This window comes from Bos grunniens, chromosome 2, assembly GCF_055505025.1.
Source record: "Bos grunniens cultivar Pamir isolate PY7600 chromosome 2, Bosgru_T2T1.0, whole genome shotgun sequence".
NCBI lineage: Eukaryota > Metazoa > Chordata > Mammalia > Artiodactyla > Bovidae > Bos > Bos grunniens.
In genome coordinates this window covers 108,161,253-108,177,632 of record NC_141166.1, presented here as the reverse complement: position 1 = coordinate 108,177,632, position 16,380 = coordinate 108,161,253, and the positions used below count along the sequence as shown (strand labels likewise).

At 37.3% G+C, this 16,380-nt stretch overlaps 1 protein-coding gene across 20 annotated transcripts in view; it reads right to left on the bottom strand.

The window, feature by feature from the left end:
- Positions 1 to 16,380, bottom strand: part of B3GALT1 (beta-1,3-galactosyltransferase 1) — a 629,012-nt gene that overhangs the window by 406,888 nt on the left and 205,744 nt on the right. For 8 of the 20 annotated variants that reach the window (XM_086356192.1, XM_086356137.1, XM_086356135.1 and 5 more), the window contains 2 exons: positions 12,595 to 12,698; positions 11,777 to 12,278 (listed from right to left, as the gene is read on the bottom strand). The gene's annotated coding sequence lies outside the window, so the exon portion shown is untranslated. Of the gene's footprint in view, positions 1 to 11,776; positions 12,279 to 12,594; positions 12,699 to 13,723; positions 13,752 to 16,380 lie in introns of those variants that run through there. The other 12 variants (XM_086356225.1, XM_086356166.1, XM_086356147.1 and 9 more) reach the window with 5 other exon arrangements.

The following is a 16,380-nucleotide window of genomic DNA, read 5'->3' as shown; positions in this document are numbered from 1 at the left end:
AAGCAGTCCAGTGGTGGCCCAAACTCATTGACATTCTTTTGCTGTTGCGGATGAGTGAATTAACATTTCTGAGAGCTGCCTTTAGGGGCAAAATGGTTTCCAAATATTGAAAAGTTCTAATTGATTTTATATTTAAGAGGCAACTATAAACTATAATGTTTGAAACACTGGTTTGATCTTGAATATAAAATGTATTGCTATTTCTTATTTTGGTTCATTGTTGTCTTTTAAATTTTAACTTCAAGCTAAAATCAAGGGAAAAATTTTTAATAAACTCAAATGCTTAAGTAGAAAAAACTGAAAATTTCAGATTTGAAAACTAGAAATACTTATATTAGTTACCTAATGTATTCAGTTCAGTCCAGTCACTCAGTCATGTACGACTCTTTGCGACCCCATGAATCGCAGCACACCAGGCCTCCCTGTCCATCACCAACTCCCAGGATTCACCAAAACTCATGTCCATCGAGTCGGTGATGCCATCCAGCCATCTCATCCTCTGTCGTCCCCTTCTCCTCCTGCCCCCAATCCCTCCCAGCATCAGAGTCTTTTCAGTTTTACTAAAATATTACAATATAATTATAATGCTATATTAATATAAATGTTTTTATATTTAGTTAACATACATTTTTCTATTTGATTTCTTTTATTATTTAATAGATATGTTATCAGAAAGAAAAAACAAATTAGCTCAAAATATCCACTTTAAAAAGGTCTTTTCTAGTTTTGTAAATTCAAAGTCCTTTTCCATTTGCTATCACCATATAATATGTCATGAAGTTAGTTAAAAGGACAATAATTTTATAATTACTGTACTTTATTAAAATATATCATGTAATTAACATCACTGACTCCTTACATGTCAATTTTTAAAGGATATCCTATTATTCTATGTTAGGAATTCATCAGCAAACCAATGAAACAATCTTATTCAATTTAGAGTTGAAAGTTTCACTATCCCAGATAGCATGATAGACCAACCATCAATTAAGGGTTGCAGTTCAAACAATTATGAAAGAGGCTATAATCACCTTTTGGGGAAAATCTATTGCTACAAATCATTCTTCAAAAGATTCTTCTATTGCCGCCCCAGGAATAAGTTACAATCAACAAGTCAGTTGAAAGCTCCAAAAACATTAGCCAAGATGATGAGCCATATTCTTCTTTTAGATCTATGTATTAGCAATGTATTCAAGAATTACTATGCTCACACATAAAAAATGTAGCCATGGGTAAGCACTCTTGCCTTTACAGGAAGCACAATATGGGCATTTTTTTCCCCTCCTATGTCAAGGTCTGTCTGGGATCCAAGTGTGGCATAGAATCTCTAGATGTTTGTAGCTAATCTAGAGATGTATATAGCCAGATAACCCAATTACGGTCAAATCAAGAGAAGATCCCAAAAAACAAAAACAGAAAAAGATAGTTTTCTCCAAAGATCATATCAATGGCATTCCAAAGGAATTTTTCCTGATTACTTATCACTTAAAGTGATGAAATAAAACTAGGCATATTAAAGCCATGTTTTGGAAGTGCCCCTGAAGAAGGTTAACTTGTCATTTTCTGGTCATTATTTAACTAGCATTTTAACAAGTCCTAAAATAAAAGTATTCTTGCTTTTTATTCTCTACAACTGATAGTTTGGTAAATAAACCCATCAAGTTCTCAATTTGTTAAGACTGACAGAGGCTGAGAACACCTTTGTAAAACGGCATCTTCTATGCCAAGAGTTCTTAAAGGCTTTTAGCAGAAATTATTAAATTGTTCCTGTGAGGCTATTGTGACATTAAGTGGATGTTTTTCTTCAAAAAATTCAGATGCGAGAAGGTGAAATGATGTTTCCAAAGCAACAAAAAGCCATTTTTCGAGTGTCAAATCAAAAACTTGAAAGATAGTCGAATATTTCCTTCAGCTGGGAGTTTAAACTCTTCCTTCTGAGCTTCTGCTCTAGGTCTATCTTGTGCTGCCTCTCTTTCACACACACACACACACACACACACACACACACACACACACACACACACTCTTGACCTCTCCTCACCATCTCGAAGCCAGCCATGTATTCTCATTTGCTTCACTCATCTCCTCCACCCAACTTGCTGCTTTTTCTTGGCTAAAAGTAAACATAATTTCTTTCATCCTTTAAGAGCTTTGAGATGTTTTGACAAAGGGTTATTTTCTATCTCTGTTTCTATAAAGTTTATGTCTTGTGCATTTTTGAATATTGAAGGATTAAAAAATGATGCATACTTCTGTGCTTATAACAACTAAGAATGGTTTTTGATGCAATTATAATGACTAATTCAAATAAAAAGCTTCAGAAAAGCTTTTATTTCTAAGCAGTCACTTCCAGTGTTGTCAGATTCACAGTCAAATATAACAACTCAACTCTCTTCCTCTTAGCAAAATGTGCCAATTTTTTCTTCTGAAAAGATTTCCTTCTACTGCTAAATCCTTTAGTCTCATAATACTAAATATACCAAGATTACTATCTAATTATTCTGACTGACATATTTCTCCCTTCTGGGAAATGAGACAAATAGTACTACCTTTTAAAAACTCATTTCTGACACAATGCCTTCAAGGAACATGTGGTGATGTTTATCACAGAATATAAGATCTAGATTTCATTTAAGATTGTTCCCATTTGAAACATAATGATGGGAGTATCAAAGAATAAACGGTAAAAGCAACAGGCAGCTACAAATTTTTGTTTGCTAACAAATTTATCCAAATTGTGGAGTTGACAAAGAAAAAGGCAGGTAAATAAAAAGCCATGAGGATCTCATCATGTTGCAATTATGAGAGCTACATAGTTCCTTTAATATAAAATGGAAGCAAAAATAAATATAAAAGTGCAATCACCAAGTCAAAATTCCCTTAAAATTCCCCACATCTTACATGCAGACTGAGTAGACTGATTTGTAATTTTTTTAAATGGAGACACAACCTTCCTTTCCTTTTTAAAATGTATACACACTTGCGAGAAGTAATACATTGATTTAAATTCACATGAAGTTATAGAAGACTGACAGTAGATCCCTTCCTGAGACCAGTTTTTAAAAGAGGCAAGATGATGGAAATCTGAAAAGAAAAGGGAGAAAGAGATCAAGGAGCAAGAGGCTGGCCTTAAATAGGAATCTGATCTCCTTCAGAAAGTTCTTTACAATCAATCCTGAAATTCCATGTAACTGCCACCATCTATCACATCAACTTTAACACTCTTTCCTTATTTGTCTCCCAGGATAACAACCCATCCCTTTTCTTAGATTAGGATGTTTTTCCATTCTTTGAATGTCTAACCTCCCATTGCTTTAAAAGCACTTTTTCTGATATGCTCACTACATAACCTAAAAAAGATACTTTAAAAAACAAATTCTAGGTCATAGCAGAGGGAGCAGGAACCAGAGCTGAAAGCACCGATTTTATAAATCCCTGACTTCCGTGTACCTTTTTATTAACATTTTAACAGACGTGTATTGAATCACTACTTATGCTACGTTTTAATTCTTGCAAACTTTAAAAAGAAAAAATCCATTAAGGGAGCTATTGAAGAGGCTACCAAATATTGACAGGCTCAACTCTTCACCCTAGGATAACCCTGCGTTTCTGCTGGCCTTTTGAGAGCCGAACGTCACTGTGCCCCAGAAAAAGGCTTGACGCATTAATAAAATACAAGCTTTGGTGATGTCCTGAAGAAAACTTGATTCTTCTACATGTCAAAGCTGGGCCTCATTTTGAAATCAGAGCAGATGGAGGAGCAAAGAGGAAGAAGTTGCGTACTCCTGAAGTGAAGCCACACACACTGAATCTGAGTCTTTGAAGCTTGTCAGCACTTCTTAACAAAGACAGATTTCAAAACATTATTCAAGTACCTTTAATGCTGAGCTGAAAAACTCAACTTGTCTAGGATACTAATTCTTAACAGCACAGACGGTCACTGTACCTGGTGGAGGAAACAGAAATACCTGGATACACCATAATCCTATGCTTTCTTTCTCAGTCAATTGAAACTGTTTTCTGGAGTCATTAGTGGCCGTGGTAACCCAATGCCTCCTCTCCCAACCCCATCAGGGTTTTGTCCCTACAGTCTTTTAGTCTCCTTAATTTTTTTTTTTTCCCTGCATGTGGCACCAGGGGGCCTCCTTTTCTTAGCCCAACCCTCTTTACAAAGCTTTAAGGATAGACTCCATCCGGGTTTTCCTCTGACTTCACTTTCTCTCATTTTAACTATAGGCATGGCCTGAGGCTGACTCCTCAATTCACACTGCTTCTTTCCTTCTCTTTTGTCCCTTAGAAATTAAATCCAATCTGGCCTGCAGCAGAACTACAAAGGAGGAAGACTGTTTCCAGCAGCCAAATCCTCCATCTCAGTAGTCAGTGATGGGTGCCTTTTAGCATCTTGCTTGAAACAGATTTTAAATTCAAAATGTAGCTTTTCTTGGAATACCATAGGCACCCTCAAACTATTCCCTCTGGGGACTGGCTCACTCTTTGACCTCCCTCAAATCTTCAGCCTCCCCTGACCATCCTCTGTAATATCACGATCTGCTACCCTTCTCCCTCTTGGCTGTCCTTACTGTGCTCAAATTGGTGTTTTCCTATAACAGCTGCAACTTCTGACATGTATATACCTTACTGATTATATTTATTAGTTTTTTTAAAATTATTGTTTTATCCTTATAAAATATATGCTCTATTTTGTTCACTGATTGGTCCAGAACAGTGACCAGCACTTAGTAGGTGATTAATCAGTATTACTCTAATTGAGTTGAGAAACTTCCCTATGCTATCCACTTCTTTTTTTCTTTTTACTGCCAACAGCCTCATCCAGGTTTCCTCTCATGGTAATTAGCTAATTAGCATGCTAATTACATTTCCTATTCCCCTCTCTTTAATCCATCTCCTTTACTGTTGGCTGATTTTCTTCTTCAAAACTCACATTTATCTTCTCATTATCCTTCTCAGAAACCTTGACTGTACGACCAAGTCCACATTCTTCTGGGACTTGAGGCCCTGCCCACATGAGAACCAACCCCATCCAAACTCATCTATGCCCACACCTCAAATGACTCTAGTCAAGCTGGTATTGGTTTTGTTCATTAAAGAAACATTCGTGGACCTCCGACTCCTAGACCCTATGTTGCATAAAACAAAGTTCAGTCAGTTCAGGCAACTGAGCTAGAAGAATATAAGTTTAAACAAAAGCATTTATGCTGCAGGGAGGAAGCCAGTTCTGGCTCCAAGTTGAACTGTTTCTTTGACTTTCTTTTCTTTACTTTTATTATAATCATACAGAATGGCCTGCCTTGGAGAATCCTGCCCCTCGGCCTGACTGTTAAACTAAAGTGCCTTTGTTCAGAACCCTGTCCACTCCACCCGTGGATGGCAGGAAGGAAGAAATGAACACATCCCCTGCCTGAGGTATGCCATTCTCAGAGACATTTGCAAGATTAATGGCCTTTTTACTTGGCTTCCTTACCTCCCCTCATCTCTAATTTCTAAAAGAATCTGACATCCAGACTCCAAGAAGATGGTTATTTTCACGGGCTAAGCCTGCTTATCTTCTCGGTCTGCTGGCTCCCTGGTTAAAATCTCTTCCTTGCCTCAGCACCTCATCTCTCGGATTCACTGACCTGTCGTAGGGCAAGCAGAGTGAGCTTGGACTCACTAACATTTGCGTTAAAGAAGAAACTGAGTCCTCAGAAGACACACATGTGGCCGACATCAGTACACGATGTCCCCATCACTGAAATGCCTCTCCTCTGCCTTTCCTGATTTGGGGAAACAAGTCATACCTATTCGTAAAGATTTAATTTCAATGTACTCTGTGACGGATGCCTTTTAAATGCCATCATATCTTTGACTAAACACACGCAATAAATGCTTTGTCCTTCCACAAATATTCTAAAGTTTCTTTCCTTGCCTTTCTTCTCATCTAAAGAAAACACTAATTTAGACTCACAGACTTCAAGAAACAGCTTTTATGGTTGCTGGGGGGAAGGATGAGGGGAAGGAATAGTTAGGGATGGGCATGTACACACTGCTCTATTTAAATGGATAACCAACCAACAAGGACCTACTGTATAGCACAGGAACTCTGCTCAATGTTATGTGATAGCCTGGATGGGAGAGGAGTCTGGGGGAGAATGGATACATGTATATGCACGGCTGAGTTCCTTTGTGGATCACCTGAAACTATCACAACACTGACTGTTAATCAGCTCTGCTGCTGCTGCTGCTAAGTTGCTTCAGTCGTGTCCGACTCTGTGCGACCCCATAGACGGCAGCCCAGCAGGCTTCCCTGTCCCTGGGATTCTCCAGGCAAGAATACTGGAGTGGGTTTAAAAAGTCTAACAAAAAGAAACACTGATTTCTAGACTCCATAGGACTCTCCCATCCCAAAGTGCTTCTCCCATGAGTGCTTCTCTGTGCCTCAGAACCTGGATCCAAAATGGGAAGAGAAGCTTGGAAAGGGATCTGAACCTCTAGGGAAGGGGTGAAGGGCTTGCACTGTGGATTGCTGAGAAAGCTGCTGTCCCCAAATGGTGCAATCTTTTTACAGCCATCTCTAAGCACTTCAAGGTCTCACCACTTCTCCTCTTGACATGAAGGTTGTTAAGTGATGAAGTTTGTGGTTTCTGCAGCATTATGCTACCCCACTGTTAGGGGAAGCACACTGACTGAAACCGCCCACCCTGGTCAGGCACCATAGAAACCATCTGCATGAATTGTTTTACGACAGGAGGTCCTGGTAAGGAATACGGAACTAATAAGCCACCACCAACCAGAAGAGTTCAGGAAGAGTCAAAAGGAGACACCACATGCCCAACCACCTCCCAGAATCCTTCTCTCTGGCATCCATCTTGGCTGAACAAGGTGTGCACCACCAGGAAGGACTCTGAGTCAGAATGATTGGCTAAAGACAACCCAGAAACTAACCCCATCACCATAAAACCTGAGACTGTGAGCCATGTGGCAGAGCTGTTCTCCTGGCTTCCCTTACCCTACTGCTCTCCACCTGGGTGCCCTTTCTCAATAAAATCTCTTGCTTTGTTAGCACATGTGTCTCCTCGGACAATTCATTTCCGAGTGTTAAACAAGAGCCCATTTCGGGTTCTGGAAGGGGTCCCCCTTCCTGTCACACTGCCACTAATGCTTCTGAGGTTCTTGATCCAGAATGCTCTCCTAAATTATCCTCCTCATGTTACTCCTTCCTGCTTCTGAATGTCTACGCTATTTACTATGATATATATATACATTAAACAATCTAGAATTTGACATTATTTGTCTTGAGTTTTGGGAGTTTTGGGGGGGAAGGGTGCCATATATTGATCATTGTGGAAATTCTTAAAGGCATAAATTATCTTTCCCTCAATAGTAGTTGCCAAACTTTGCTAATCAGTAAGGCCATCAATAGCATATTCTTTTAAAAATCAGATTCCAAGACCCAGACTCCAATCTGCAAAAATTGTAGCACTTGTCTAGATTCTAAGGAATTCATATTTTCAGAAAGCTCCCCAAATAACTGTTATAATCAGCCAGCTATGGGTATCCCTGTTATATATATAAATTTTCCTTGGGATAGATAGTAGCATAATCTCAAAGCACCTTGTGACCTGAAAATTATTTACTCTTTAACTATTAAAAATTCATGACCAAAGCCTCTGATTTCTACATAGTATTGTTTCACCTAGGTTTCAGATTCTAGTACTGATTTTGTGACTACCATGTAATATTTTAAAAATTTTAGAATTCAAAACACCTAAAATTTCATCACATATACATACATATTTTATATGGGAACAGCCATTCCAAGCACATATTTGTAGATTCTAAGTTTTCTTTAACATAATATTATGTTAAATACTTTGTAAATGTCATCATTCTTCAAAGTAGTAAAAATAATATTCCACTGAGATAAAGGCACTAATTAACTTAATACCCCACTTTTGGTTTTCGTTATTTATCATTCCCCTATAATTTTAAATATTTTTTAATTGATACCTGTGAAATAAACAATTCATTGATATAATTGAATTATATTTTATCTATTTAGAAATACTTACTATATTAACAAAATATACATATCACTCTTTTTTAAAATGTTCTAATACTTGAACATTTTGTCCAGGTTGTTTTCTTATTTTTGAACTTTTAAGACAATCCTTCATAAATGACACTATTGAAAGTCAGTCTCTGTAAGAGACTGACTCTGTAAAGTCAGAATCCGTACATTCTTGGGGTTCCTATATTTTTGCCCTAATTTCCCTATTATCCTGTTTTCAGGGGGTACTTTCTAACATCAGCCACACTACAGGGAGGAAAACTGTAAATATTATAGTACAGATTCAGTGTTTTTAAAAACAGGGCTTATAGGTCCCTTATTGAAGAAGACTCTTGAGATTCCCCTGGAAAGCAAGGAAATCAAACCAGTCAATCATAAAGAAAATCAATCCTGAATATTCACTGAAGGACTGATGCTGAAGCTCCAATACTTTGGTCACCTGATGAGAAGAGCAGACTCATTAGAAAAGACTCTGATGCTGGGAAAGATTGAAGGCAAGAGGAGAAGGGGATGACAGAGGACAAGATGCTTGGATGGCATCACTGACTCAATGGACATGAGTTTGAGCAAGCTCTGGAAGATGGTGAAGGACAGGGAAGCCTGGCCTGCCACAGTCCATGGGATCACAAAAAGTCGGACATGACTGAGCAACTGAATGACAATGATAATAGAGTATCCTGGAATACTTGTTAAAAGTGAGGAATCCTGGACACTTCAAATTACTCAGACATTTAAGTTTGGAGTCTGAGAGAAAGAAATTTAAATAAGAACTCCACGTTATTTTTATGCACACTAAAGTTTGAAAAAAGTCTTCTATACACCACTATATCAATGACTTTGCCATCTAGATTTAAGATATACCCAGTGCCAACAGACCTCTTATTCTACTTCTTTATGAAATTTGTGTGTGTGTATTATATATATATATATATAAATTCTGTGATCACTAACACAAAATAGTTCTCTTTCCTTCCCACCTGGAGCCTCCTGTAGTAGAATGCGCCTTTTTATATCTTCACATTTCTGTCACTGTTCAGATTCTGTTTTGTACATAAAAGCTGCTCATACCTATTAGTTCTTTAACTTTTAAACCAGATCTATACTCCATTAAATAGGTTAGTCTTGAATATTACAGAAAACTATTTACATGATCTAATTTCCTTATTTTTTTCCTTAAATTAGAATCCTCATTTAAGTGTCTTCAAGACTTTGTTAATAGATTCCTACAGTATTTAATATAGGGCTATCTACATAATAACAATATAGGGTCACTGAAATTCTGTAATATGTCAGATGACAAAGACTCTCTTCCTTGACCAAATCTGGGTGAGGATTCTCTGAATCCTCTTCTCAACTAGGCTCTGACCTTGGGGTCTCTCCTTGGTCTGCTTAGTTCAATTCTAGCAAGAATTCTGCTGAGTCAGTTTAGGGACTCTTCCTATGGTATCTTTCATATTAGATCAGCTTCCACACACACACACACACACAAACACACACATACACACACCCATATCTTCTCTCCCTGACCTGCCTTCAGCAAGAATCCTGTTGAGTCAGCCTAGCAAGAATTCTTCTGGCCTTGGTAATTTTCCATCCATCCACTGATCCCCACTTTGCTCCTAGGCTATAAATCTCCCACTGTCCTTGTTGTATTGAAGGTGAGCCATTTCTCTTTCTCTTGCAGCAAAACTTCATTGCTATAGTCCCTCCTGAATAAAGTCTTCCCTACTGTCTTTAACAAGTGTCATGCATTTCTGTCCTTCACCCAGGCACCGTGCCATATTTCAGACAGAAAAATGAAAGGAGTAGTATTTACACAGGAGAAAGTCACATCCTAGTATGGAAGTCCATCTCATCAGAAATGTTTACCAAGTAGTACAATCAAATCTAAAGCATGCACTTGGCATACAGAAAAAATAAAACAAACAAACTGTAACTTAAAAGGACTAAAAAGAATCTTTCTTGTGGCTATATCTGCATGGCTGAATTTAACAGGATAGAAAAATTAAGAGTGCCTAATTTGATGTGGCCTGTATAAACACTGTTATTCATGTCAAAAAACTAGCTATAAATAACATCAAGCATGGCCTATTTTCATGTTGGATCCATAGAATACTCATATTTCATTTTTTGAAACAAAAATCTCTTTGATATACTCTGTATATGTTCATTTTGATGGTGTATTTTTAGAAAAGTCTTTGCCCACTATGACCTCTTTCTATCATGGAGAATAAAAGGTATACACAGACACAGGTGCATAAACCCTTAGGTGTACACACACGCTTATCTCATAAAAATGCATGACCACAGTGGATATTGCCAGGGGGAAGTTCAGATTCTTAATCAATGTCATTACCAAGTAAATGCCAAAGAAATTTCTAGTGGCTAAATATCCAGAGTTTTCTGGGCAGTCACAATTTCCTTATAAATTAATTAAATTAAAAAAACCTAAGACAATGAGAAAACACTACATAATCACTTGAATGGCTAAAATTTTAACACTGACAACACCATATGCTGGTAAGGATGTGGAGCAACAGGAACCCTCCTGCATACTGAATGCAAAATTATACAGCCACTTTGGAAGGCAGTTTAGAGATTTCTTATAGAACAAAACATACTTAAACCATATGATGTAGGACTCACACGTCTTGGCATATACCCAAATCAACTGAAAACTTATGTCCACATAGAACTTTGCAGATAAATGTTCATAGGAGCTTTTTTTCATAACTGTCAAACTTGGAAATAACCAAGATGTCCTTTAGTAAGCTACGGAAAACCAAACTGTGGTACATCTGTACAATGAATATTACTCAGCAATATAGAGAAATGAGCTGTCCAGCTACAAATAGACATGGAGGGGCCATAAAGCATATTGCTAAGAGAAAGAAGCCAGTCTGAAAAGGCTGTCTGCTGTATGGCATTCCTGAAAAGGCAAAGCTGTGGAGGCAGTAAACCAAAGGCGGCCAGGATTTCAGTGAGGGGAGAGAAGGGCCAAGAGGGGAAGCACATGGAATTTTCAGAGTAGTGAAGATATTCTATGTGATACACTAACAATGAAAATGTGTCATTATGCATTTTTCAAACCCACAGAATGCACAATACAGAGAGTGAGCCTTTATGCAACACGTTAAAAGAAAAATGTATCAATATTGGTTCATATCAATCGCAGAAATTGTACCATACCAATAAAAGATGTTAATAATGGAACAAATTATGTGTGCTTTTCAGGGAGGATATGTAGGAGGAGCTCATTGCAGTTTTCAATTAATTTTTCTGTAAAACTAAAACTGCTCTAACAAAAAATCTGTTAATCACTTAAAAAAAGAGCAAACTCTAAGACACAGAGGTTATAAAACCAAAGCAAAGCAAACCAAAGGTCCTGCTTCTACTGACAGAATTGTGACCAAAGGGTATTTATGCCCATCATTCATGGAAATAACACTGGACATCTCAGCTGTTACCTCTTAACCTTGAGGTGGTAACTGTGGTGGTACATGCGACAATACTGGCATAAGGCATAAAAGCAGCACCAGAGTAGCTGAGTCCCATCAGCCTGTATCCTCTAATTCTGCAATATTCGGTCTGGGTTTGAGTCAGGCCCCAAATCCGTCAAATGCTTACTCAGTTTCTTTTGAATGAGATAACCTAATTTTACCCAGACCAGACCAAATACGGAAGGGAGGACTAAAACTCTACAGTTACCTCAGGCTGCAGGGGCTCCTTCTATCCCTGGAGGAATATTTTGTCTTCTGTAAACTTGCCCAGATCCCTAGGAGAACAAGGAGTTCTGTGAAAACTGATGTGCCTATGTGGGTCCTCCAAAAGAGGACTTCTTTATCATTGTACAGATGGACATGGAAGGAAAACACTTGTTCAAGTGTCGTGATATAAAACACTGGGCAATCTTTAGGGAAAATGAACTTCATAGGAAAATTTAGAATGCAAAGTATCATTTTTTTTCCCTCTATGAAAAGCTTCTCTAAATCCACATTCTGATCACGGGGACATATAAAAAGCTGGGGATACACTTCAGAGTTTTCAAAAAAGCAGCATCTGTTGCTCCCCAGCAGAGCTCTTCTACACAGTGGTTTACAGATCTACTGAGATTCCATCCCTTCAGATGCTCCGGGGCTCAGCACCAGTTGTCTCTGGGAATGAGCAGCCTCTGCAGAGTACCACAGGGACATTACCATTTTCTGTGTGCCTGCAAGAAGGAAAAGGCCAAGAAGCACCACAAGAGAGAATCTTTGCTAACGATATTTTAATCCAAAGTGGCCAGACTGGTGCTTTGCAATTCCCACTGTGTCTACGTATCATCCAACTTCAAACATGAAGATAATATCTGCCAAGGAATTATTTCTGCACATACTCCACATGAAAGGTATAAAGCATGACCGACAACAAAGCTATAAATAAATTAGGAGCATCTTTAATACTTCTGATAGTATAGCCGAATTTTACACCACGGTTTCATTAATTTTCTAAGGTTACAAAAACCAAAAGTAGAAATTAGTTATTACCTTATAATGGAAACTTCTGCACTCGCCTCAAGGTAAAGCGACGGTGTCCTCAGGCAATCCCTCCTCCCCAGGACTCAGCAGTTCTTGAAGTGTCTCTACCAGGTCTAAAGGGAAAGAAAAATAGATAAATAATCTTCTAGGTGCACTTCAGCTAACACTCATACTCTGTTTCAGGTTATTCAGATTCTCTTTTTGCCATTTCATGAAATTTCCACATATCTTGCATCAAACTCTCTTGTACAAAATCGCACCCTTTACAGAAGACGTAATTTGACTGTGGGAATTTTCTTCCTTTGAATCAATAATCTCATCCATCTTTGAAAGGATGCCTTCTTTACCGACTGTAATACCGTATTAACTCTTTTTCAGCAACTACTAGACTTACTTTCCCTAGATCACAATTTTATACTTTTTGGTCTCCTTAGTAACAGCAAATGTTTCTACAAGAGAAGTTGAAAATTGTTAGACTTCTACAAGTCCTGTCTGTGGCTTTGCTAAGGCTGTTTTATTGCTTTACTCTGCTGTGAAATAAACTAACACATTTTGCTCCCTAATCTCCTATGTCTAATTTTTTTTTTCTGACCTAAAAATCCTTACCAGAGCCTTAAGTATCCCATCAAGTCTATAATAATACTGACTAGAGCCACTGAAAAAGTATGCTCTGCCAGCATGTTCTATAAGATAGCCTTCCATCACCACAAAGTTTCAGACATTCTTTTTTGGAACCAGCAAAGAAAATAAGCTGGCTTTGGCAGTCAATCATGGACTGCTCTAATTCGATGAATCCATTTTCTACAGGCTTTACTTGGCAAGCTCTTCCCACTGCCTGCAAAGTGACTAGTTCTTTGTAAACCTCCTTTGCAATTCTACATACCTTCTATATCCCCAAATGCTATATGTTATTGAAAATATATTTTAAAGAAGAACTTTTAGAGGATATATCTACTTTTGGAGATTTTTTCCTTTTTTTCACTTAAAAGTTTATTGAAATATAGTTGATTTACAATATTGTGTTAATTTCTGCTGTACAGCAGAGTGAATCAGTTATACATACATACATATATATATATATATTCTTTTTCATATTATTTTCCTTCTACAACCTGTCACACACATGTTGGTTACTCACAGAACTGTCTTGAAGATAAGGGAAACCAATGGTCACTGCTATGTAGAGCGTAGAGGAGTCAGGAAGAAGGGCTATGTTCCTAGCTCTGAAAATTAGGATTATTTAGGTTATTTATTATAATATAATAAGTTCCATGTTATTTATTAGTATATTGTAATAGTATATATTACATACATATATTATTTACATAATAGATTATTAACATTGGAGTTATTTAGATTATTACTGATGGGTTTCACTTTTCAAATGGAGGTTCATAGTACAAAGTTATAAATTGAGTGGTACTTCTGAACTCTACATGTAAGAATCTTGTTCTCTATATTTTTGGAATTCTTAAGAGCAAATGGTTAGAGACTGGGGAAGATAGGGCCAGTAAAACCTCCAAGAAGAGACACAGAATAGTTTTTTAAATAATATTGTCCTTCCTTATTACTCTTATTATCACAGACACAAAAAAAGCACATACTTCATGGTTACATTTAAATGAAGTTCTAGAAAGGACAGAAAAGAGGCTGTAGTAATAATCAGAACAGTGGTTATGAGAGATTAACTGGAAAGTAGCAGGAGGGAACTTTCTAGAATAATGTGAAATCTATATATTTGGTTGAGATAGTGATTATATGAGTAAATAGATGTGAAAAAAAAGAAAAACAACTATGAAGCCATGTCTATAAAATCTACATTTTATTATAAGTAAATTATACCTCCATTTAAAAATTGGACTCAAAGAGATCTCTAGATTTTGCAGTGATTTTGAATCAGAGAGTTTTTAAGAAGGAGTCACTACCTCTTTCCTGGTCAGCAAAAAACATTACATCCTTTCTTTCACTCAAGTATCCACTCAACAAAGATTTATTAAGCACAAATATATCCAGAGCTAACACAATGGCAGTGAGTTAGAGAAAAGAATGGCTAGCAAAATAGACACTGCTCCTATTATGGAGTTTAAAAGTCTGTCACCAGAAAACAGAAAATGAAAATGCACAAAAACAAGCAGTTATGGCTGTGGCATTGAGGGAAAGCCCCATGTTTTAACAAAGGACTTGCACCAAAACAGAATGAAGTATTTTATGCTAAATCCCAAGCTAATCTGAGCTGAAAATATTGGTGTGCGCTGAGTCATTAAAAGCTGTTAGAGCAATCAGACCAAAGCAAACCAACTAACATTTTTTTCTATTAATCCAACTCTATATATTCTTAAAGCTACTGAATCAAAACATCAAAACACTTTTCACACCAAATTTCATTTTGACATTCAATGTTTTTTTTAACAAACAAAATTTAGGTCTTGCACACCCTAGGGCATCTTATATATACAGCTGTCCATGAGGATAACATGGTGTTAAATAACTCTCTTTCCCATGAGCAAATCCCAGCTGGGAAGACAGGTGCATCTACTTCTGGTGACTATTGCCAGTGAGGGATTTACAAGCTCTCCTAACAAGGAGTATTATGCATATTCACACGAAACCCAAGCTTGTGACCGGTGCGGTACTTGATATACAAAGTACAACCAAGAATAGATCAGCATTCCAATATAAAATGTTATCAGGTCAACACAGCTCCCTCCCCAAACAATTTTAAATGAGGTCCCTTTATGGGCAATCCAATTTTTGAAACATACAAAAATTTTCCTTAGCCTAACTGGTATAAAAAAATCTCCTCATTCCTTTTTATTAAAGGTTTTCTAACCTGTTTGTCCCAAATTCTTTCCAAAATGGGAGGAGCTGTTTATAAGATGAAAAGATACAATTAAAAAGTGGAAAAAAAAAAAAAACATGAACCATATAAGTTACTGAATTTCTAAGCTTCTAAGGAGGCTATACTACTTATTGTATGAAACCGTCTAGAAGAAAATCAACGTGATTTTTTCCCCAAAGACTGCTTTAAGAGAAAACAAAGCCTCCCAGGTGGCTCAGTGGTAAAGAATGCGCCTGCCAATTCAAGGAGACACAGGTTAGATCCCCGGGTCAGGAAGATACCCTGAAGAAAGTGACCATTAAAACCCAAGGTAACCGGGACACTGGATAACTATCTCAATCGTGACAGCCATGTCACGTATCTTCAGAAAATATTGCCAGATTGCTGTCGAAACTGTGGATAGACACTTTAATTACTTCCTTACTCTCATCGGTGATAAACTAAAAAGAAATGCTCTACTGCTGAAAAGGAACAACAGTTCCTGTTTCTGTAAGTTTAGCCTATTTAATATTTAAGAAGTGTGTATATTTTGCCCAATAATACATTGTTTTTAAATCCTACATTTCATTTTTATTCCTCAAACAGTTGATAGCACAATGAAGTGTTTTCCTAGCATTTTAGTGTAGTTTTTTCCCTCCACTTTTCTAATTTTCAGTCTCCAATCTCCCTTGAGTTTTGGTTTCTATGCCTTGCTTTTGCCAGGGGGAATATCAGCTCTCTGTGTTCCGACTTCCTTAGTAGTTCTTTGGTATTCACTCTTACTCTAAGAAACACTTTAGGGTAAAATGTGGTATGTGAGCATGGGAGGTTTGAAGGAAACAAAATTCTGGCATTTAAGACTTTCTTATTCTCCATTCATTGGATACATAACTGTGGTGCAAAATCCTAGATGATGTCTAATGGTTTTTGCATTGCCACAGCTTCCTTCACTCTCAAAGATGTCACATAATGACATT